At 38.9% G+C, this 22,552-nt stretch overlaps 1 long non-coding RNA gene across 3 annotated transcripts in view; it reads right to left on the bottom strand.

The window, feature by feature from the left end:
• The window catches only part of LOC113996815, a 59,586-nt gene extending 37,356 nt beyond the window's left edge, over positions 1-22,230 (bottom strand). For 2 of the 3 annotated variants that reach the window (XR_005563409.1, XR_005563410.1), the window contains exons 1-4: positions 22,106-22,230; positions 19,014-19,165; positions 16,287-16,457; positions 8,704-8,773 (exon numbers count right to left, since the gene is read on the bottom strand). This is a non-coding gene — a long non-coding RNA (uncharacterized LOC113996815). The remainder of the gene's footprint in view (positions 1-8,703; positions 8,774-16,286; positions 16,458-19,013; positions 19,166-22,105) is intronic. The other variant, XR_003543895.2, reaches the window with a different exon arrangement.
• Between the last annotated feature and the right edge of the window lie 322 nt (positions 22,231-22,552).

The raw sequence follows: 22,552 nt of genomic DNA, 5'->3' as shown, positions 1-22,552 counted from the left end.
TTTGCCAAAAGGAAAAATACGATTAAGAACCTCCGCTGAAATTTGTTGGTGAGTATGTGAACATCTCCCTGCCCCTGAATCAACAAGGGATAAGATTAGCTTTACTCAGCTCATTCACCCTATCAGTACTGAGGTCAGACAAAAAGCAGTGACAATGTAGCTGGAAAGTCCTAATAGCCTGGTTTGTCTTTGGTCAGCACCAGAGGTATGACCAGTTATGTCCTGTCTACACTGAAAGTCTTGAACCAAAAAGAATTATAACATTTCCTTCCCTGATAAGTAATTCTGTGGGAGTAGTTTTGCTCCATGGACCATGGCTGGGACTTGCTGGATGTATCATCCAGAAGGGGTGCAGCAGTGGGTGTGAGGTGGAGTCTGTAGCACGGGGACAGGTATTCCAGCCTGTCCCTGCCAGGGTGCTTCAGGCAGCCTGATGGTGAAGTGGGTCATCTGGACTCCAGCACATGAGATTTTGGGGCGATTCCTTGTATGTTGGCCAAGCAGTGCACGGAGGTCGGGGAGCAGTCAACGTCACCTTTTCAAAGATCACCCCATTGTTCCTGCTGAAGCACAGGAAAGTCTCTGGTTTCCTATGTTCTCTCCCTGAACAAGTAGTGCAGTACTCCAGAGGTATTGACAGAGGGAGGTAGTAAATAAGGTTGGAAAAGTGCAGGATAGGAATAAAAAAATCTTAATGTTGACCATATAAGATTAATACATAAACAAACAGAGCAGCCACACAGATGTGTTAATGCCATTGGGATATTAACTGAGAGAGGTATTTCTGTTCTGGATTTGCCTCTAGCTACAATTATAAGACCATTTGTACAGTATATTTTTGTTTAATATTTTTCTTTACAGGCACTCCATCAATGTCATGTACAGAGTTTACTGAATTATGCTGCTCGCATATTTAATAACAAATAATCCTTGCAGGAACTATTATGGATTTAAGTGTGGTTATAGTAAGGATGTCCAATAGCTACTTTAACTTATAAAAATATCCATTTTGCAAAGTTGCATACTTAATTAGACTGTAGCCTAGAAGTGTATCAGTTTTAATTTAATTAATTTAATTTAACAAGCTCTTTGACTTTTTATTAAAAATTATGTGCATTACAAAATTTTCTCAAATAATGTTTGTGGTCATTATATTATCCCCTCATAGATGAGTTATGTGACATTTAAAATAATTTTACAAACTGTGCTAAAGTGAGTTTTGATTGCTGCTTCTGGGTTAATTTCTGCATTAGTGAATTCAGAATCGCGTCCAATATTTCATGCAGATGGTCTTTCTTGTATGATGTAAGAGGAAAGTGAAAAATTTTCACTTGATCAACAGTGTCAGTCAGCAAAAGAAAAGGTAGTGTTCTTTTTTCTTGTGTTTGTTTCTCTGTTTTCACATTTATGTAATGCACATTTAAGAAAAGAGAGGAAAACAGATTTTTGCAGCGCTACCTTTGAACCTTAGAGTTGCTTTACAACACTTATTGCATTACTAACAAGCCACAGGTGTACACTACAGGAGCGGGTGAAAATGTAATTGAGGGGTATGATGACAGTTAATTGTCCATAATGTATTTATCCCAAGATGCACTTATGCATCTGTTATATATTTAGGTATTTGTTACTGGTAGCTGTGGTGATACTTAAGCAGAGGGGCATCTATATCTAAAAGACAATAAAAAAGGAAAATGCTATCAAGGGGCCCTAAAGTGGCAAGACAAAGAAAGTTCGTCTCTTTTTCACTGTCTCTGAAATGAATAGGTCTATTTATTTCAATGGGATTTTTTTTTTCCACATATGCCATACTATGGTTTGAGTACAAAACACTTGACTCCTGTTTCTGGGTGTACTACAGAACTGAATTACTTGATTACCTGCAGGCATTTTACTAGTGATGTATTTTGATATTTGCCTTTCTAATATAGTTTCTTCTCTGTTTCAGCTTATTGTTGTTATAAAACAGCCTTGCACAATAGACTAAAGTAGTGTCTATTCACCCATTGACACATAGAGGATTTATGTGTGGGAGTAACCCACAAACTTCCCCTCCTCTTTATTGCCTTCCCTCCATGCATGCCTTGAGAATAGATGTGATAATTAGTCATCTACTTTTATCTATATTTGTATGCCATCCAGACATTTAAGATGAGAACAACAAGTTACTGTATTGAAGCAGTGTCCTGAATTCAAAATGCAGTGATATAGCTTGGATGACTTTGGAATATTGTACATTTTTTGGGCCTACTTCTGATCTCTGTGAAATCAACAGCAAAACTCCCACAAGAGTCAGCAGTGAGGCAAAACAAGACTCAAAAAATGAGGTTATGGTTTTTGGGATTTTTCAGCAGAAGTCAAATAACTGAAACCAAACCACGTATCTTTAAAATTCAGTGTAGATTAGACTAATAACAAAATCATTTTAGGGCGGTGGTTGGTATCAGTAAGAGACACTCGGTGAATAGCTGATGCTTGCAAAGGTTAGAAGGTAAATGGACAAGTTGTATGAGGGGATGGCTCACCCCACATCAGGCAGAGCGAGCACCGAGGTGCTCACCCTGAGCTATGCAACGTGTTAACTTTCTAATCAGTCTGTCTTTCTTGCTGCACTGCTGGCCTTGCATTTGGATTTGCTTGCACAGACTCCCATCAACTTTAACAGGATTCTGTAAGGGGGACAGTAGTCCCACTACATATAAGATTGGGGCCCATATAACCACATTATCTTAAAAGACCAGAACTCAGTTCATATCAGAAGCTGTTTGCTCATTTGAAACTGGCTAAACATTAGCATCTTAGAAATATTATCTGAAGTTGCTGAACACTGATATTAACCTGCTGCATGCTTGGAGTGCTCTGATAAAATGCATTTGCTGTGGTAATTGTTATATTATGTTCAGAAAAGTGCCAAGAACATAATTGCTTGCAAAATGACTGTGCAGTTCAGCTTTAATCTACATGGTAAAATCGTTTACTAAAATAAAAAAAAAAAAATCCAAGTCTTTGCATGAACAAATATATTCAGAAGTAGACTCTTTATTAAACTTTTAACACCAAAATTGTACTCATAGTTTCTTTTAAGCAGATGCTATTTGTAGCATTTGCTGTTTGTTAAAAACAAAAACGAAAAGCACATAGCACCCAAGAAAACGCAACAAAAAACAAAACCCCCAAAACACAACAAACCTAAACCACCAGAGGATGATTTCCTTAAGAATGTTCTCTCAGGTATGTCCAGAATATTAATTAGGCCCATCTATTTCTGTCGGATAATAACAATGTCCAAGAACTGAATAGAATCTGTGACCTGTGAAAGGGCCATTCATATGCTTTAGTCTGCCTTAGCGCATTCCTTAACAAGTGAACATAGACCTTTTTCATAGTCATCCTAAATGTTTCAACTGTGTGTTTCATGGTTTGGTTCTTGTGTCTCCAAAACACATAGCTTTTCCCCCCCCCCTTTTCTTTCTTTTCTTTTCTGTCTCTTTACTCGCTCTTTTTTTTTTTTTTTTCAGTCTAGTGGGAAGTATTCCATGCTCTCCTCATTTAAATGCTTATGCCTTTATGGTTATTTTTACTGCCATACCTATGGGGCTTCTTACTGTATTGCCTGTAGCTGAATGATATTTTAAAGGAATTAAATTTATTCAGTTTAAATCTTCAGGGGGATACAACAATATCTTAAACAATTAGCAATAATTAAAAAGCATCTATTCGAACTGTGCAAAAAGCAAATAGATTTAATTTAAATACAGTAGTCAGGCCTAAAGGTTTTTTCATTAAAACCAGGAAGGGTCTTGGCTCATTCCAACCCTTTCTTTTTTTTAGGCATCTTTTCAGCAGTTACTTTTTTAAAGTTTTTTGGCAGTCGTTGGTTCAGAGCATTTCCCAGAGGGTTTGTGTTAGGCATTCCCAAAGCCTCCACAGAGCTGACCTAGGTATGCTGCTTCATTGCCTAATCTGAGACCAGAGGTTGAGCTGCTTTGGAACCTTAAGAACCTTCTCTGTTTAATGAGACTTTTCTGTGTTCACACTGGCTGTACAAGCATATCTGCATTACCATAATCTAATGGAGATACAATCAAATATATGTAATTGCTGTGTATCCCAGTAACTATAATTACAATAAACACCAAAATGACATTAGAAATATTTTAAGGTCTTACCAACAAATCTCTTTTCAGTGTGTGATCCTTGGATTTGGTTGGATTTGCTGTAGTGACTCTCCTTTGACACAGCAAAATGTGTTATCAGAGCCATTTTCACAAAAGGCATCAGTGCCAGAAGCAGTTTCTCCTGCTACCCGTCACCAGACACAGTGGAGGGTACCTTCAGGTGGGACTTCAGAAGCTACCTGTGGCTGGACCTCAGTCAGAGCTCCTTCACAAGGCAGCCCCAAGCCATCCTGCTTGATTATAATGCATGTTTGGGAATGTAAAGTCAAATACGGGATGGAACCGGGACATTTTAATTTGTGCTATTATGACTGAATTAGGGTCATCCCTTGCTTTTCTCTGATTTTCTCCCTCCCTCTCTGTTCAAAATTATGTTCACATTTTTCTTGGAGACTGTAGCACCAAAAATGCTTCTGGTGTACAGTGTTACTTAAGTATTTTTGGTAGCAGTTCTTAGTTAAAGGTGCTCATCCCTACCTGAATACTCTTGGTCTCACAGCACAGCTTATTCAACAGAAAAGAAACATGTGCTGACACGTAATGGAGATGAGTGCATGGCAGCCAGGGACAGGGACGATTCCAGAGGGCTAAGCCTGAGCAGCAGCTGCTCATGCCAGTGGAGAACTGCACTTGTCCTGGATTGTAATCAAAATAGCATAGATTCAAACTGACAAAGTTTTGTTTGCATAGTTTATCAAGATGCTTAAAGACACTTGGATTCAGGTAGCCTTTTTTTTTTTTTTAATTTATCCAAAAATGCATATATTCTATTGTGGTTTGGGGTTTTTTTCAGCTTGAAGCCTGAGAATATATTCATAGGGAGATGTAAGGGAAGAGATAAATTCTAGACAGTTTGTTGTAAGTGCCAAAGAAAGTGACAGCTATCTACATGAGCAAAATTTCTAACAGTGCCTCACATCCAGTGGAAAATGCTTAAGAGTCCACAAATAGAAAAAGGTTAAAAACTACTGACCTAAATAATTGGTTCAATTTTCAAGACTGCTGAGCATCCAACTGTTCTCATTGATTATAAACAGATGATGATAACGAATAACAGCTCCCATAGTTGATGAAAGGCATCTTTTCTGGGGAACTTGTCCACAGATGCTTAGAAGAAGGATACATCTAATACAAGTCTTTGATAAGGAGGAACATTTCTCCCTTGGTTGTCTATTTTGTATGCATAGTGTACATAAATATTTTTGCTTTCACACTATCTTATGTTTCTTAGAACTCAGTTTAGAATTGAACTGTAGCTGATAAGAGAAAGCATAAGACAAGATCTTAGTTTCATGGATTGTATGCTGCCTCATGCTTCAGTCTTGAAACTGCTTTCATATTTACTGTATTATTTGACCACCTTTTTAAAACTTAGTAAATTCAGCATCCTATAATACAGAGGAGTTAGAAAAATGTATAAAAAAATCTGTTAAATTTCATACAAGCTTTAGATCTTTTCTTGGTTGCTGCATCCAACAGGTTTTGTGTTTTGATTCCATATTTTTGCGGTAAATACAGAAGAGCTGTGTTGTTTACTGGGAGAAAAATTATACCAAGTGTTACCAGGAGAAAATTGAAGCTTGCATTTTAATTTAAAATTCTGAACACTCTCCTTAAAATTTTTCTTTTTGATGTTGTCATTCATATACTTCAGATCTCTTGGATTTTAGAGCTTTGTTTTAATTAATCTTTTGAACGTTTTTGCCGGATTGATGTGGGCAGTGAATTTTTTCAGTCTTGTTATGCAATACTAGTGCTTTTGTCTGCCAAGAATCTAAGCTGAAAATGTCTACAGTTGTTTGGTCAAGGAGGATTGGATTAGAGAACACCTAGGCAAACTTGACATCCACAAGTCTCTGGGCCCTGATGGGATTCATTCACGAGTGCTGAGAGAGCTAGGGGACACTATAGCGAGGCCACTCACAATCATCTTTGTAAGCTCGTGGCAATCAGGAGAGGTGCCTGAGGACTGGAAGAAAGCAAATGCCGCCCTGCTCTTCAAAAAGGGCAAGAAGGAGAACCTAGGGAAACTACTGGCCAGTCAGCCTCACATCAGTCCCTGGAAAGGTGGTGGAGTGCCTCATTCTGGAGGCCATCTCTGTCCACATGGATGAAAAAAAAGTGATCAGGAGTAGTCACCATGGATTCACTGAAGGTAAATCATGCTTGTCCAACCTGATTGCCTTCTACAATAAAACAACTACTTGGATGGATGAGGGGAGAGCAGTGGAGATTGTCTACCTCGACTTTAGCACAGCTTTTGGCACACTCTCACATCATTGTAGGCAAACTCAGGAAGTGTGGACTGGATGAGTAGACAGTGAGGTGGATTGAGAGCAGGCTGAACAGCACATCCCAGAAGATTGTAATCAGTGGCACAGGGTCTAGTTGGAGGCTTGTCACTAGCGGTGTCCCCCAAGGTTCAATACTGAGCCCAGTATTGCTTAACTTATTCATCAGTTACTTGGCTGAAGGGGTAGAGTGCTGCCTCAGCAAGTTTGCTGCTGACACAAAGCTGTGAGGAGTGGATGATACCCCGGAGGTCCTTCAGAAGGACCTCAACAGGTTGGAAAGATGGACAGAGAAAAACAATCTGAAATTCAACAGAGGCAACTGTGGGGTTCTGCACCTGGGGAAGATCAACCCCAGGCATCACTACAGGCTGAGGGGCAACCTACTGGAAAGCTGCTCTATGGAGAAGGAGCTTGGGGTACTGGTGGACAACAAGCCATTGGTGAGCCAGCAGTGTGTCCTGGGGGCCAAGAAGTGGCCAGAAAAGGCACCAAAGGGTACATTAGGAAGAGCATGGCCAACAGGTCAAGGGAGGTGATCCTGCCCCTCTACTCAGCTCTAGTTAGGCCACATCTGGAGTGCTGTGTCCAGTTCTGTCCTCAGTACAAGGGAGATGTGGAGCTCCTGGTGTGGGTCCAGCAGAGGGCAACAAAAATGATTAAGGGACTGGAGCATCTCTCTCACAAGGAAAGGCTGAGGGAAATGGGCCTGTTCAGCCTCATGAAGAGACGTCTGAGAGGGCACCTCGTCTATGTCCATAAGTATCTGAAGTGACAGTGTCAAGAGGATGGAGCCAAGTTCTACTCTCTGGTGCCAAGCAATAGGACAAGAGGCAATGGGCAGAAATTGATGCACAGGAAGTTCCACCTGAATATGAAGAACTTCTTTACTGTGCAGGTGACCACACACTGGAACAGATTGCTGGGAGAGGTTGTGGAGTCACCCTCACTGGAGGCCTTCAAGAACCATCTGGATGCAATTCTGTGCCGTGTGCTCTAGGATGACCCTTCTTAAGCAGGAAGATGGACCAGATGACCCACTGTGGTCCCTTTTCACCTCACCCATTCTGTGATTCTGTTAAAGGCTCATCGGTGTATTCAAAACATCTGTCTTGTAAAATAATAACCTTGGTCCATCTTGTAATATTCTATACCGCTCTGATCTATCAGTACTTTGGATAGCTGTGGTTACACCAAAACTAGCTTCTTGCAAAAGGGTGCACATCCTGTAAGTGAAGGCATTAAGTTGCAGTACTGACATTAGCTGGAACCAGTTTAAGTTATACACAGATGAAGCCATCTGATTAGAACCCCACCAGGACAGTATTTGTATAAACTCTTGATTAAATCAGTAATCTACTTTCAGGAACTTTTGAAGACATTGAGCTGAACTCCTTCCCCCAAAATCCTTAAGACCACTGCTTAAAAACAGATATCCTGCATTTAGAAGCATTTATAGTCAGTGTCCCATTTTCATACAACTTGCTAAGCCTGTCTATATGAGCAGTGCTGAGCATAGCCCGTAGCTCCCAAGCCTAGTGCGTATGAAGTGGCAAAGTAGAATAGGATCTGGACCTAGTTAGTCACTGACAAATCATAATGGAGTGGAGCAGCAAAAAAATGCTCAGATGGAGAGGAAATCTCCAGGCCGCTCCTGGTCCTTGTGTCCAGCAAGGGAATTAAGCCATGCAATGGGTGAAGGCAATGACAGCTCTGCAGGTACTGCATTGGCTCTCCTCATGTACTGCTCCTTTTCGTGACACCCAAATGCACTTAAAACCATCACTTTCACATTGTGACTTAATAATTAAAATAAAAAGAAGTTGTTTAATAAGTATATATGATCATCCTCTCTGTTCAGAAGAGGGAGCCAGAAAGCCAAACTCAAGGAATCCTGAGGGCCATAGAAATACGAAGACTGCTGAGAACACACACATGCAAATGGCAAATTTGATTACAACGATGGGCTGTCTGCTTTGCAGCTCCTGGAAGCCCACCCTCAACCATAAAAATGCAAAAATAGTGCAACAGGCAATGTGGCAGAACAGGGCTCTCTGTATTCATTCACAATTAGGTGTTCTATTCTGTTGTCACCAGATGCTGCCACGCACATTACACAACAGAAATGGGATTAGCAGGAATAACAAAAACCTGTCAAAGCACAAAACCATGGCCTAGTAGTCCTGACAAATTAAACAGCCTACAATGAGTGCCAGAGCATGAAAATCACTCACCCTTCCTCTTCTATCTCTCAGAGGTAGGCAGTGAATGCCTTCTTAAAGGCAGGCCACCATGCAACCAACACTAGAAGTAGAGGAAAAAAGGCATTTTCATTTCTGATTGAGTGTAAATTAAGGACAAACCACCTGACTAGTGAATATCTGAAAGACAGATGTTTCATTCTGTTAAATACGGAATAATTTACATGCTTCTGGTATGTCCTAAGTAGCCCATGTTAAAAACCCTGTTATGCCTAACAATCCATTTTTATATGTAGAAGCTTCTGTGGAGTGCTGTTAGTTTTATTTGTATTTGTGTAATGCAAGATCAAATAGGCCCAATAGCTGTGTAAAACTCATGTTTTGCTAACGATGCTCATGCTGGTGGGTCATCAACATGGGATACTGGAGGATTCAGAGGATGAGTTCTTTATGTATCGCTCTGAGATGACTGCAGTCTTTATATATTTTTAAGGTAAGAACAGGAAGCTCTGTTATAGCCTGTTTTACGTATCTAGAGTTTAATAAATGGTGTCATTAAGCTGAGCAGCCAACTATGCAATCCACTTGTCCGTCCTGCATCAAACTCTTGTCAAAAGTGGTGACTTGTAACAACCTTTTTCATGTGTAAGGCATCTCCAGATTTTGTGGGTTGCCTGTCACTCATCCTACCTTAATATTCCCTGTAGATGGTGATCATTGTCCATTTCTATTGCATCTGTACAGCTCTTCAGCTAGACATTTTTCTCCCAGCCACCCTCAGATATTATTTTCTTGTCCTAAACTTGGTGAACTTTTATTCTTGCCATAATCTCAGCTGTGTGGTTCTTAATTTTTGCTATGTGTGATAGGGAAATAGGAGATAAGTAGCTGAAAGATCAAAATCTTTAGGCAGCTTTCTAGATGATACTTTCACAGTGTTCTTTTTTTCTCCTTATACTTCTTTATCCTCACTTTTCTTCCTCCCTAAGAGGTGGCAGATAAGTCACTCAGCTTTAGTGCTCCTGTAAGTTTAGATGACCAATTCAGCAAGGGTGACAAATGCTACTTTCTTGCCTCTTTCCTGACCCCATAAGATTTCCAAGATTTCTTCTGGGAATTACTTACAGAAGATGTATTTCTTCATCTGTGGCACAAAACCCATTTTTCCCCTTTATTTCCGCCCTCTGAGAAAGTCCTTGGAGTAATAGGTAAAATGTCAGAAATAATTAAGAAAAATACTGATATACACTGTGGCAGAGAATTATACCTTTTGAGATGGTCGTTGCCATCATCTGTAATCAGTCCCCTGACAATATAAATACCAGCTTTATCACTTGGTTTAGATGATGATGTGTTGAATCAATGTTGATGAAGACTGTATTTTGGCAACTTCAGTTAAAGGGAAAGAATAGTTTCAATTGCGAAGCAGAGAACATAAGTTCAAAGTAGAGTAAGTAATTGACACAGAATACAGACATTCCTTTATGTAGTATATATTTGATGCTAAAATCAAATCCTATTTCATTTCATTTCATTCATAAAAAATCTCCCTCATCTGTTTCATTATTAATTTTTCTTTTACTTCAAAATTGGATACCTCTATACATGGAAAGTGAACTCTGTTAGAGTGCTTTGGTATCAACTGTTAATGTGTTTAACATATTAAGCTCCTAGAACATCATGTCTACAGTGGCAGGAAAGTGGCAAGATCCAAACTCAAGATATCATTTTAATATTGTGGAGTTAAAAGTAGGTAGGTGCTGATTACACCTTAAGGAATTTTCTGTGATATGGTGTGTCCATAATATATATATAATAATATTGTCACAGACATATGGTATGGTACATTAAAAAAAAAATGGACCAGAGTCCTTTCTTATGGCATATCTAGGAAATGTGTAGTATACCTTGGGGTTTACTATAAAAGATGACAGCCTTGGAGATAAAGGGGATTGGAAGATAAGAAATGGAGATTTGAAGTTAGCATGATAGAAAAGTCAGAAGACAAGAAAAACTACAGGAAGAATAGATATGTCAAGAAAATATGGGGAAAGGGCTGACAGTAGCACAGTTCTGTCCCTAAAAAATTTCTGACTAAGAACTTGCTTTTTGCTTGTCATGGAGACCATGTATCCAGTGACTACCCACGTCCAGGAGCAATGTCTTTACTATTTGGGCTAAGTGGCTGTTTGGATTATTAGGTGTTTATGTTCTTAAGAAAGAACCTTTTTTGTCCTGCATCTTAAAAGAAAAGGTCATATTTATTTTCCAGGGAAATCATGTCATGACTAGATTTATAGTACCATGTACTCAAAGATCAAATCGCATAACCGCAAGCATTTATATTTTTATTTATAGGAAATAATATAAAGGAGCAAGAAGCTTATGTGCAGCTTAAGTGTTGGACATTTATCTTTTTCAAAATGCATTAGAAAGGCAAATGGACTTGGAATGCCAGTTAAAAAGCTAGGATCACTCACTATAGTTTATTACTTTTTACATTTAGGTAGATTCAAAGTACAAGTTATAGTGCCTGCAGTTCAACTGCTCTACTATATTTTATGAGGTACAAGGTAGCAATTGGTTGCATAAGGGACTAAAGATCTGGCGCTAAATCCTCTTCAACTTTTAAATAATACTTCCATATTCTTTGATTTTTTAAAAAAGCCTTAACAACTACGTCTACATAGTAAATAGGTACCTTAACATGCTTTGGAATGGATCTCCATATAAAAAGCCTTGCATCCACATGCAAACCTCTATAGATCACTCAAAATAATTTTGCAGACCTTGAGAATTCTAGGATATTGGGACAGTGCTCAGGGCCAGAGTTCTCATGGTCTACATGAGACTTAAAAATTAGCTGGGTCCAAAATTCTCAGCAGGGGTATGCTGTGTTCACATGATGTACAGTCCCTCAAGCCAAAAGAGTATTAACAAACTAATCTACTGCCTCCAATCTTTTATATAAAAAAACGCCTATTCTTCCAGAAATTTTTCTAGAGTTTTTCTGGTGTATTTTGACCTCTCTCTTTCTCTGCCTTTAAATTTCTTTTCTCCTTGTCTGTCTATTCAAAATAAAACAGAGGAACAATTGTCCTGTTTGCATCACAGATACAGCAGGTCTCTGATGAAAAGCAATAGCTCAATGTTCATTTTCATTACACAGGCATGAAAATCCACTGAAGCTGACTTGAGAAGTCTACAAGTTGCTGCCTTCATAGACTTCTGTGTTCTGGAAGCATGGAAAACTCCCTGATGCCTGAAACATGCATGCACTCTTATGGAACATGATATGTGAGTATAATCTAATATGTGTATGAAGGAGCTGAAGAGTACATTGTCTTTTCATGTAAATGTATCAGGAAAGTCCCCAGAACTAATTTCTGGAAGCGGTTAGGAAAGCTGACAGAGCATAGCAGGACTGGAGACTCTTTCTTGTTGCTCAGCAGACTGTGTTGAATGGCTGGGCTCAGCAGAGCAGCGCACACATTCAGTCAGTAAAAATTGTTGGCATCACCTGAAGATGATTGTTATCTCTGGAAGACTCCCTGTCATGTGGATAGCTTTCATGCACAGTATGATGTGTGGTATGAAGCGAGTTTTGCATGTTTTCAGCCAGAATGCAAACCCAAGAGCTGCAGAGCATATCTGTGCAGAAATAGCTAAGGGCACCTGGCAAGAAAACAATGGTTCCTGGTGGCCCAAAACCTAGTTCTGCTGGAGCTTCTGGAAGTGCCTCATCTCCTCAGCTCACTGCTGACTCCACACTTGGAGTTCAAGATTGAACTTCTAAATTAAATCTTGTGACCATCTCCATTGTTTATGCTTTTATTCATGTTGAGGAACTGTCTCAAGTGCATGAACTGGAATTAATTTCAGATAAAAGTAAACCAACCACATCTGACACACTGCAGATAGAAATAGGTACTTGATCTGTGGGATTAAACAAGAGACAGTCCGAAGTAAAAATAAATAAATTAATTAAAATTGCCAGTAATGTAGATTTCTGGTCCTTACTGTCAACTGTTTTGCTCTGCAGATCCACTTCTTCTAGTCTGCACTATTTGCCAATGTGGATGTAAGCCTAAAAGTTCAACTGAGCTTTTCTTCTCAATGTAAAAAGAACTTTCTGATGGCTTCAGAAAATGTTCAGTCTATCATGAGTCAGTCTTAAAGAGTGAAATGGGAAAGATAAAACTTTAACATCTTTATCAAACAGTACACATCCGAGATAAAAGCCCGAGCAAGTCCAGAGTGTAGTAATATTTTAGGTGTTACTACATCTCCAGGATCCTTTAATTGTCTTTAATATATACATGTATTTTAAACTTGCATATCAGAACTGTAAAAATACACCAAAGCTGATGGCAGTTCACATGATCAAATCCTCTTAAATATAAGCTCTGCTTGGTTTCCCATATGATTTTTAGTGCCTACTAATTGTTTAGGGATCAGTTTCTGCTGTGATGCTGCTTATAAGTGTATATATAAAGGTAAGGGAGAACATCACCTCTCTTGGTGTGGCAGACAGTTGCTAAATAAATCTCTACTAGGTGGGTGCACTGTCACCCTAAATAAGGCATAAATCATAAATTAAATTTTAGAAATAACTATTTTAACTAGGGCAGTGTGGTGCTGTGAATCTTTTATGAGAAAGGAAAAATACATTTTGTAGTGCTTTGTTTCAGCAGTTTTAATAATGCTTTTTATTTTCAGTGAGGACTTCAGGTTATTTGGATTGTTTTCATTGAAATGAGAAAGCAAAGTACTCCTGCCCAAATGAAAATAGATTTAGGGTTTTTCTCCCTTTCTTCAAAAACAAATGTACTTAGTAAACAACATAGGAATTGCTTAATACACTGAGATATCAAGCTATTTTTGCAGAATTGCAGGAAAGCATGATAAAACACAATTTGCTATTACTGCTGTTGGCAGTACTTTGAACTGGTGAAAGAGATGCGTTCCTTATTTTTCAGATGTATTTTGCTTTGTGTCTTAGTAGATGACAAATATACAACCAGTTCTGTAAGTCCTTGAAAGATTTTATATTCTCTTCAGTATTTTAAAATTAAGTTTGATCCATCCTAAGTTTCAGCATGAGTTCTCATTGGCAGCATGGCGTTAATAAATCATCAGAGCACCATTGATCAACTGGCTTATTTAACACTGCACAAACAGCAAGAACTTATACTGGGCCACAAACCCCACTCCATGCCTTTGCCATTAGGAGAGTTAATTATTTCACACTGACAAGTTATTAAGTTCTCTCTAGCTCCAGAATTAATATGAAAAATACTTAGAAGAGATTTTTGGGAAAAGAGCGAGTTGGGTCAGGTCTGATCCCAGATCAGGTTGGTCTGTTCTGGGTGAGACAGTCACTACTAGCTCTATTCAGAGACTCAGCTTCTACACCTGAAAAAGGGGGGAAATTATCCTGGTCCTTACCATGTGGTTACAGATTGACTGGGTCCCATCCATTTTCAACCATTTTCTATTCCTGCTGTAGGATAGCATTTCCCAAGTGCTGTAATCCTTAGGCAATTATCTTAGACTTCAGCCTAACTTGGCTTATTACATTTCTCTGCTCTCCATTCCCTGCTCATCTTTCTTTGATGTTGCATTTTTATACATTACTTTCCCCACATGCACTTGTAGGATTCAGCCTGTATTGGCCTTATTATAACTTTCACTATCTTCATAATGAACTGACTCTGTTTTCTCATTTCATGTAATGAAAAGAAACCACTGTCAAATAGCAACCATTAATGGCACAAATTTCTATATCTCACTAAACAGAAACAGTCAGATCTTCACCTGATAAATTTAGTGCAATTCGATCTAACTTTGTCTCCTTCAAAACAGCAGCCTGGTATCCAAATTAGGTCTTAGATTAGAATTGTCATCAAGACTGTCTACTCTAGGGAAAACCAGAAATATTTGGAGAATAATTTAGCCCATACAAAGTGAATCCTTAAGTACAAGGTGAAGGTGTGTGAACACCCTCCATGGAGCCGGAGAGCAGCCTTGGACCCCTGGAGTCCTGACTTCATGTCCTTTACAGAGGAACATCAACATAGGCCATATTCTTCAGTCTGCCAAAAAAGTAATGCAGAGAAGATAAGAAAAAGGATCAGAAGATCATGATTGCCATGGAGAGGAAGAAATACCCACTATTTTTTCTGATACCAGAAGTGAGGGGATTAAATGAAGGCAACATGCACAGCCTCAGAGGGGATCACGATGGTTCTGCACAGCGGGGGCCCTCATGCTGTGGGTATTGATCCTTTATGGGGGTGTTCAGTAGGCAACTAGAGAAGTTCATGGAAGAGAAATCCAGCAAGGTCTGCTAATGAGAATCCTCTAAGATGCAAATTTTTGGCGGCTGGCAAAGTTTTCTGGGTAAATATCACTAAATATTTGTTCCTTGCTTGCACTAATTCCCAGGCATCCACTTGGTCACTGTTAAGGCCAACTGGGCTGAATGCATGTCTTGCACAAGCTGGTGAGGCATGTTTTATACTATTCAGTACCTCAGCTGTCTGTCTTCAGTTGGTGGAGTGAATATGTGTCTCTGTTCACAAACTGTGGTTGTGGGTTCCCTGTAGAGGAACATCTCTCCAGACTTACCAATGGGCCTGCTCTGGTGAGCCGAGATGCACATGTGCATTAGTGTTTGTTAAAACAAAGTTTCTAATTGAGTTTTAAATGAATGAGCTGATAGAAATGCTATCCAAATGATCACATTTCAGTTCAGCAAGACTGAATTTCTTTTCATTTGAGAGAGCTCTGATCTAATTTTGTGTCTTCCCGCCGGATTTTTATTCCTCCCAGTCGGCAGTGTAATGGGTTACATTCTGGTAAAAGACACAAATATTTTCTGACTGCAAACCATCATGTTTCAGTGGTTTCAGCTCTTCAGATTGTTATCAGCAACTGTTATTACTACACTATTGTAACTGCCACTTTTTTCCAGATTGAATGTGCTGCTATTTGAACTCTGATCCCATGGATGGAGCGTGAACAGCACCTTTAGTAGGATGGCAAATGCTATCTGTTAAACTGTGACCATTAAATGGACATAATGTCTTTGTATACATTGATCACTGAAAAGAGAAAATAAACTCTCTCTTTTTACTATGAATGAAACGTGAATTAAAATATTTAACCATTTTAAAGCATGGAGAGTGTATGTGCTAAGTTGTTTGTGGGATTGATTTCTATTAACTTTTTTAATTGGAGGTTGAATTCAGGTCCAAATGGGTAATTCTTAATAACCATATAAACAGCTAATCACACCACCAGGCAGATCTTGATGTATCTTCAATAATTAATTCAGTCAGATATCCTTAAATAATTCAGTGATTTTTAATTAAAGAAAATACAGTATTTAGTTGATTCTTTTTAGTCTGGGGAATATTTATCAACATGATTCCATGCCTTTACTTTTCTCTAATATTTTTTTGTTTCCCTGCTTGGTATTTTATGGCTTTTAGATTCTTTCTTAGCTAAATATTTTTCTAAAAGCAGAGACTTTGATTTGTAAATGTGAATGTGATCAATAAAAACCTATGGCTTCAAAGTGTCCTTATTTATATTTAAATCCTTCCTCTCACCTGCTGTTTGTTGCTTTTTAGTTATGTCACCAAGCCCACTGGAGCTCAGAAAATTTAGCTGGTCCTCTCTAAACTCCCAGACATGTTCTTTTCCCATGTACTCTTCTGTCCCTGCAGCTTCTGATGTAAAACAGATTTAAGTTTGTGTAGAGCAGAGGTCAACATGAAAGCCTAAAACAAAACAAAAAAAAAAAAAGCTGGCATTCAACTTTTAGCTCTGGTTCTTATTATAACTCAAAGCTCTATTTTAGTAATTTTAAAATGGTAGTATTGTTCTACATCCATACACTACCTTTCACTGAGTTTCTTAATGATGGTGATGCTGAGTTTAGATAAACTTCTAGACTAGTTAATGGCCACTTGGATGAACTTCAGCCGGTCATGCCACAATGGTAAAATTGACAAGTATTTTTCAAAATAATCTCTGTGAATTTTACAATTTAGATTGTGGCCAAGGGCAAAGCTGTGAACTCATTTCTCCCATTCCTGAGTAGTTATTTGCACAATCATGACTTTGGTGAGCCTTTGGTATGGGTAATGGGAGTAGTAGCTACATGAGATCACTTCAGTGACATATTTCCTAAAAGATTTTTGCTAACTGCTTCAAATATTTTTTTTTTAAGCAGCACAACCTTTTCTCTTCTGTAGTTTGCAGTATCACATTCCTTTCTGAATGGCTCAGTAAATAATCATGAGTTAAGTGTTGAATGAGAATTAAATATGGCATGCTATGGCTCAGTGTGTTAGTCCACTTACCAGTGTTGTAGATATGTACCCAGCCTTCTGCATTTTTTTGGTGTTAATCAGATGGAAATAGCAATTGGAGGTGTAATTCAGTGTTGTGCTTAAAGTCATTAAACCCTGTGGTAATGGATAAATCCAGACCCTGCTGTGGCCTTATAAGGCAATTTGGCAAAGAAACCGGTGCTATTTTACTGAGCCGATTAGAGCTGGACAAGGACTGTGTCCCTGGTAAGGGACAAAGCCCCACTGTATGAATTTGCTGCATTTTAACCTACGTGGAACATGTTTAAGCTGACAAGGATCTATACTGAGTGCCCACCAGCCTCTCCTCTTCTTGGGAGAGGTATGTACCCAGAACAGCCCTAGAGCTGCTCCTTGGTGAGTGCCAAGTGTTTGTCTTTCTGCTCTTCAGTTCAACATCCATCTTGAAAGTAAATTTCTGAGGAAAAACTAGTTTCTTTCACAGGAGTTTCTTTCATGGAAAATGAATCCTGAGATGAGATAGAAGGTAAATTAAGGTATGATAGAAGGTAAATTAAGGTATTCACTGTAATAATTAATTATAATCAAAAAAGAAAAAATACTGTAAAGGTTTAGGCTTTATCCCATAGTGTGTTGGTAATTACACTGAAGTTAGAAGGATGCAATAGATATGTGCCACTTTGTGGGAGCTCAGTAAAGACTGTAATCTATATTCTGCTCATACCAAAGTCTAAGTCTAGGTCTTAGCTGTGAATTTGATATTAGTTTAGCACCTCTTTTGCTTCTGGGTAAATGTGACCACTCTTTCCTCAATGGTCATTTATTGTCCTTCTAATAGAGAGGCTTTTTTGTGGAGGTGGAAGATGGAGTAGAACATGGAGAGCAGATAAAAAAGTCAGTGGTGAAATGGAGTCCTCTGGAAAAGCAGAGGGACGATTTTTTATGCCTGATAGCTAAAAAAAACATCATGGCCCTAGGGCCTCCAAATGTGTTTTATTCTTTTGTCTGCGATAAGGAATTTGAGCTCTTTGAGCATTTTGGGGAAGGTCAGGTGGTTAATTTTGAAGCTGTTTGCCACAGCTGTGTAAATCTTAGAGAATCCCGTGAGGCCTTGAATTGCATATTATAAACTCAGAAGCTCTGAGGTGGGCGTTGTAAGAGGCAGGACTTTTTCACAAGAAAACCGTCGATGGCGAGGTAGAGTCAATTAGAGATGATTCAGAGATGGAAGGAGAGAATAAACTGGCATGCAATTTGGATCAAGGATGCCATGGGGTGTTCAAGCAACAGATATTCTTTAGAATCCATGGAAAATTTAAGGTTATTTTAATACTTCTCATTCCTTGCACAAGAGCTCAGTAAAGCATGCCAAAATGTAGAATATTTGAGAAATTTCAACAAATCCTATTGTTAACCCCGAAGTGCTTAAAAATCATCAATTCAGTTCCAAAAAAGGTTTAGACGAAAATAATAGAAACAATACATGCAGTGCGTGTGTGTGATAGTGTGGCATATTTTTAAGCATTCTGATAGTATTATAAACCTTGTCTTTTTATTGTTAGACTTAATATATTGCATATCCTCCATTGTTACATACAAACACTAAATAACTGAGACTTGCATATAATTTTAAGCTAACATATCTTTTTGCTCCAAACTCTGGCAATTTATCTTCACTCTTGTTTCCATAATAATTACTCATCCACTTGTTAAAAAGTTAAAAAGTTCCAGTCCTATTCCTACCCTTTTGCACTACAATATTGAAATATGGTTGCTCATAATTTTGCCTCTTTTTTTGTGATGAAATCTCCATAGAAAAATTCTGGTGCTCTGGTTAGAGTCGAAGGTGATCACATACAGTCTTGCATTTGTGCAGTGGACTTGTTTGAGCAATGCGGAGGGTTACCATGTGAAAACAAGTAAAGTTGAAGGACGTGGTAAAAGATTTTTTAGTTGTTTTGGGTTTTATACATAGGAAAACAAAATTTTCAAACTTTGTACCTTTGTTGTTGATACCATTGTTTTGTGGGATATTCTGCACAACTCTAGAAGTTAAGCTTTGTATTTCAATGGACTTGCAATTCTTCCTTTGGAAATACAAGATACAGCCCCAAAACTGCTACAGGTCTTCATGTAAGTATTAGATCACATGCCTGTTGAAAGAAACATTCTCTCAAGAAGGTTGTTCATAGGCTAGATTTCCTCAACATCAAGGGTTCAGGCTTTAGAGTTGTCATATTCTAGGTGCTGTTGCATAGAAACATGGCAATGCATTTCATTTGCTGGAGAGTCAGATTCTGTCTCCTTCTCTGTTGTCCTTACATAACTACTTTACAGAGGTTCACCAAAATAAATATGAGTATTGCCTGTCTCCACTCACAAGCAGGATAATCAAGACATTATTATTTTCATGCAAGTTCTTGTAATGCTTAAAAAGCTGCATTATAATTATTTAGATCTCTTTTTCTTTTCTTTTTTTTTTTTTCCCTGCCGTTGGAGTTAAGTAAGTGAAAATTCTGTCTTCAGAATCTCAAGTTTCAAAAGAAACATAACTCTGAATTTTGGATCATCTGACTTCCTTTTCCAGTGATGTGTCAAGTCTAGTATTTCAGTGTGAAACACTGATGTGACAGACTGCCATAATGCAATGTGTTTAACCACCTCAATGATGCGTCAAGTGAAAGGAGTTCCCAAAGATTCAGTTCACACATGCACACACACACAAAAAAAATGAGGGATAAACAGTCTGGGGAAGCGGAACATAAATCTTTTTCACATAGTTTGGCACAAATTCAATTATAATTTGTAAATGTTCAATCAATTAGACCACTCAGTTGTTTAACTTATAACTTTGAAGGCAGATTATCTTTTCCAAGAGAAAAGCTTCTCTTAACCAAGAACTTTTATACTAACTGTTCCAGAAGGAAAATGCTACATTTGCCATAGAATATGAATAGAGTTGCAGGAGAAAAGTGTGTAATACCGTGACGTCTTTGGCTGAATTTCAAGATTTTCATAGGAATAGGCTAGTTAAACCTTCAAAGTTCCAAATGACACAAAAACATTTCCCTTCCCCCGAAAAAAAGAACTCACATTTTTTCCTTTACATTAGAAATAGTAATACGAGGTCTTTATCCTATTTAACATTTATAGTGGTAATTCAATATTAATTGCAGGTACGTTCACGTTTAGAAGGTTTTTTTCCTTAATTTTCAAATACTTTTCCAGAGTCTCACACTCATTTTACCTGTAGCCTATTTAAGTTCAAAACCTGGCAATTCCTGTACGAGATATTGTAATCTTCATGCATTATCAAGAGTCACTTCACAAACATTGAAGACTACAATGGCAACTGGGTGCCAGGAAGGGAAGACTTGAAAACATGGAGATACAGAAAGCTGAGTGAAATGGGAGGGAGATACACACCAGGTGAGTACACAGTGTGCACTGTTGTATTTTTTGAGTTCCAACTCCACCACTGGGGGTGAAAAAAATCTTCTATTAAACATTTTTTCCTGCTGCAAGGACAGCACATGCCTGCCAGAGAGCAGGAATACTGGTGGGTTTGGCAGCCTCATGATGGCACCAGAAGAAACACTGAGATGCTGGTGCTATGTCCCCTCTGCTAACTTGCAGGACAAATTCGTTGAATACATTTTACATGGACAAACCAGAACTGTCTGCAGTCTGGGAGCAGTTCATGAGTGGCTGTGGTCCACTGACAGAACAACAACCGAAATATTGTTTGAACAGAAAACATTGCATTTGCTCCCTTTCCTGTTGAAGGCAGTCTCTGTGTTGGCTGCACAAGTTTGGCTGAGCACTGAACATGTAGACCAAAACTAAATCATAACCAGAGTCTGTCTGAAATCTTGTCTGCCAGCAAGCACAGCAGAAATGATGTCTGTCCAAACACTGCTGCCTCTGGGTTAAGACGTATTGTAACCATGAGCTGCCTCACTAATTATAGCTGAATGCAGGAGTCTTGGCTGCCTGCTGGTGACTGCATGTAACCTTTTCGAAAGCACCCAAATATCATAGGAGCCTGAGTCTCATTGAAAGTCAGATAGCTGAAGGGTGACTAAATAAAAAACAGTCTAAATGCAGTAAGATTGCCTGGAATGGTCTCATAAACTTCAGAGCTCTCCTTCTACCCAAGTTTTGGCAATTGTACTCTGTGGAAGTTACATAGTGGCTGGCTGAGTGTTAAACAGTGTTTAGTTGGCCAAATCTGGCTGATTCTTGGAAGAGTTAGTGGCTGCTAATTTTTCTCAGCCTCCCATCACCCACGCCTGTTGATCTGCTGGGGGACTTTGCACTGGCCATGTGATACTGGTCAGTAGGTGTGTGGTGCTGCGTGCCTGTGCCACATGCTATCTGAGGTAGTGGTGAGCATGGAGTGCTCCCACAAAACGTGCAGCATGCCAGCTCTCTTTAGTTCAGTGAGGACTGGAGGATTTTTTCCCTGTGGATCTTTTACATGCAAGTCAGGCTCCACATAGCTCACAGTCAAAAAAAAAGAAAAGAAAAAAAAATCCTTCACTACAGAGACAAATAGCAACATGTGGCTGGAAGATAACAGAAATGTACATGCAAGTGCAAAAATTAAATATGGAAATATGAAAATGAGGTAGGGTTTTTTTTTAAGCGAAAGAACTGATTCACTTCTCATTGCTAGAAATTACATGGGGTTTTATTTCCTTTGCAGCCCATCTCAGAAAAACAAAATACGAAAAAAAATGTCCATAGATAAGATGCACCACCACAGTACCCTCCCTTTTTAGTTGCCTTTGTTAGTGGGAGTCTTTTGCAAAACTTTGCAGCCGGATGGAGATGCAACAAAAAAAAGATAAAGGTAAAAGAGCACATTAGAACCAAATGTGTAGAATGCAGATGTGCAGCCTTTCTGCCTTCCCTTCTCTGCCTCCAGTATTGCTGCAGTGTCATACCTTCCCAAGGAACACTGGATTTGTTTTAAAAGACTGTTTCTTCATCTTTCACTGTTCTATTCTGCACCTCCTCCCTCCCTCCGTGTCCCTTCTCCCTGTCCACAGCCCACATCTTTGCCAGATATTTAATGCAAAAATGATTACCTCAGCTTCTTGCAGGCTCTGCCCCTGCTCTGTGGTGGTTTAAACAATCTGCCTGGTTGTAGAAAAAAAAATCACAGTGCTCAGCAATGAGGCTGGTTGTCTCTGAGCCACATCATCCTGGAGGTGGCTGTTAAGAGCTGCCTCCAGGAGCAGCAGAGAGATAGAGACACAGTGTTCAGTGTTAAAGATGCAGACTGCTGGGATCACTCTGTTCCTTCTCCTGTTAATGACTCAGTCTGTATTTACAGAGGAATAAAGTAGGGAAAAAACATCCCTGGTCCTGTAATTTTCATTAGTCCCCAAGAAATCAAGTTACTGAAGTATTCTTTGGTAGGGAAGAAAATTAGTTATCTATGCTTCCTCTTCCTGTGCAAGGATTTTGTATGAATTTTGCCCATATTGCATTTTAAAATGTGTAGTTATGAGACAGTCCCTCACCAGGGGCCT

The sequence above is a fragment of the Pipra filicauda genome, unplaced genomic scaffold, assembly GCF_003945595.2.
Source record: "Pipra filicauda isolate LSUMZ 115617 unplaced genomic scaffold, ASM394559v2 scaffold206_size1356665_pilon, whole genome shotgun sequence".
Lineage (NCBI taxonomy): Eukaryota > Metazoa > Chordata > Aves > Passeriformes > Pipridae > Pipra > Pipra filicauda.
This window is presented reverse-complemented; position numbering and strand designations above follow the sequence as displayed.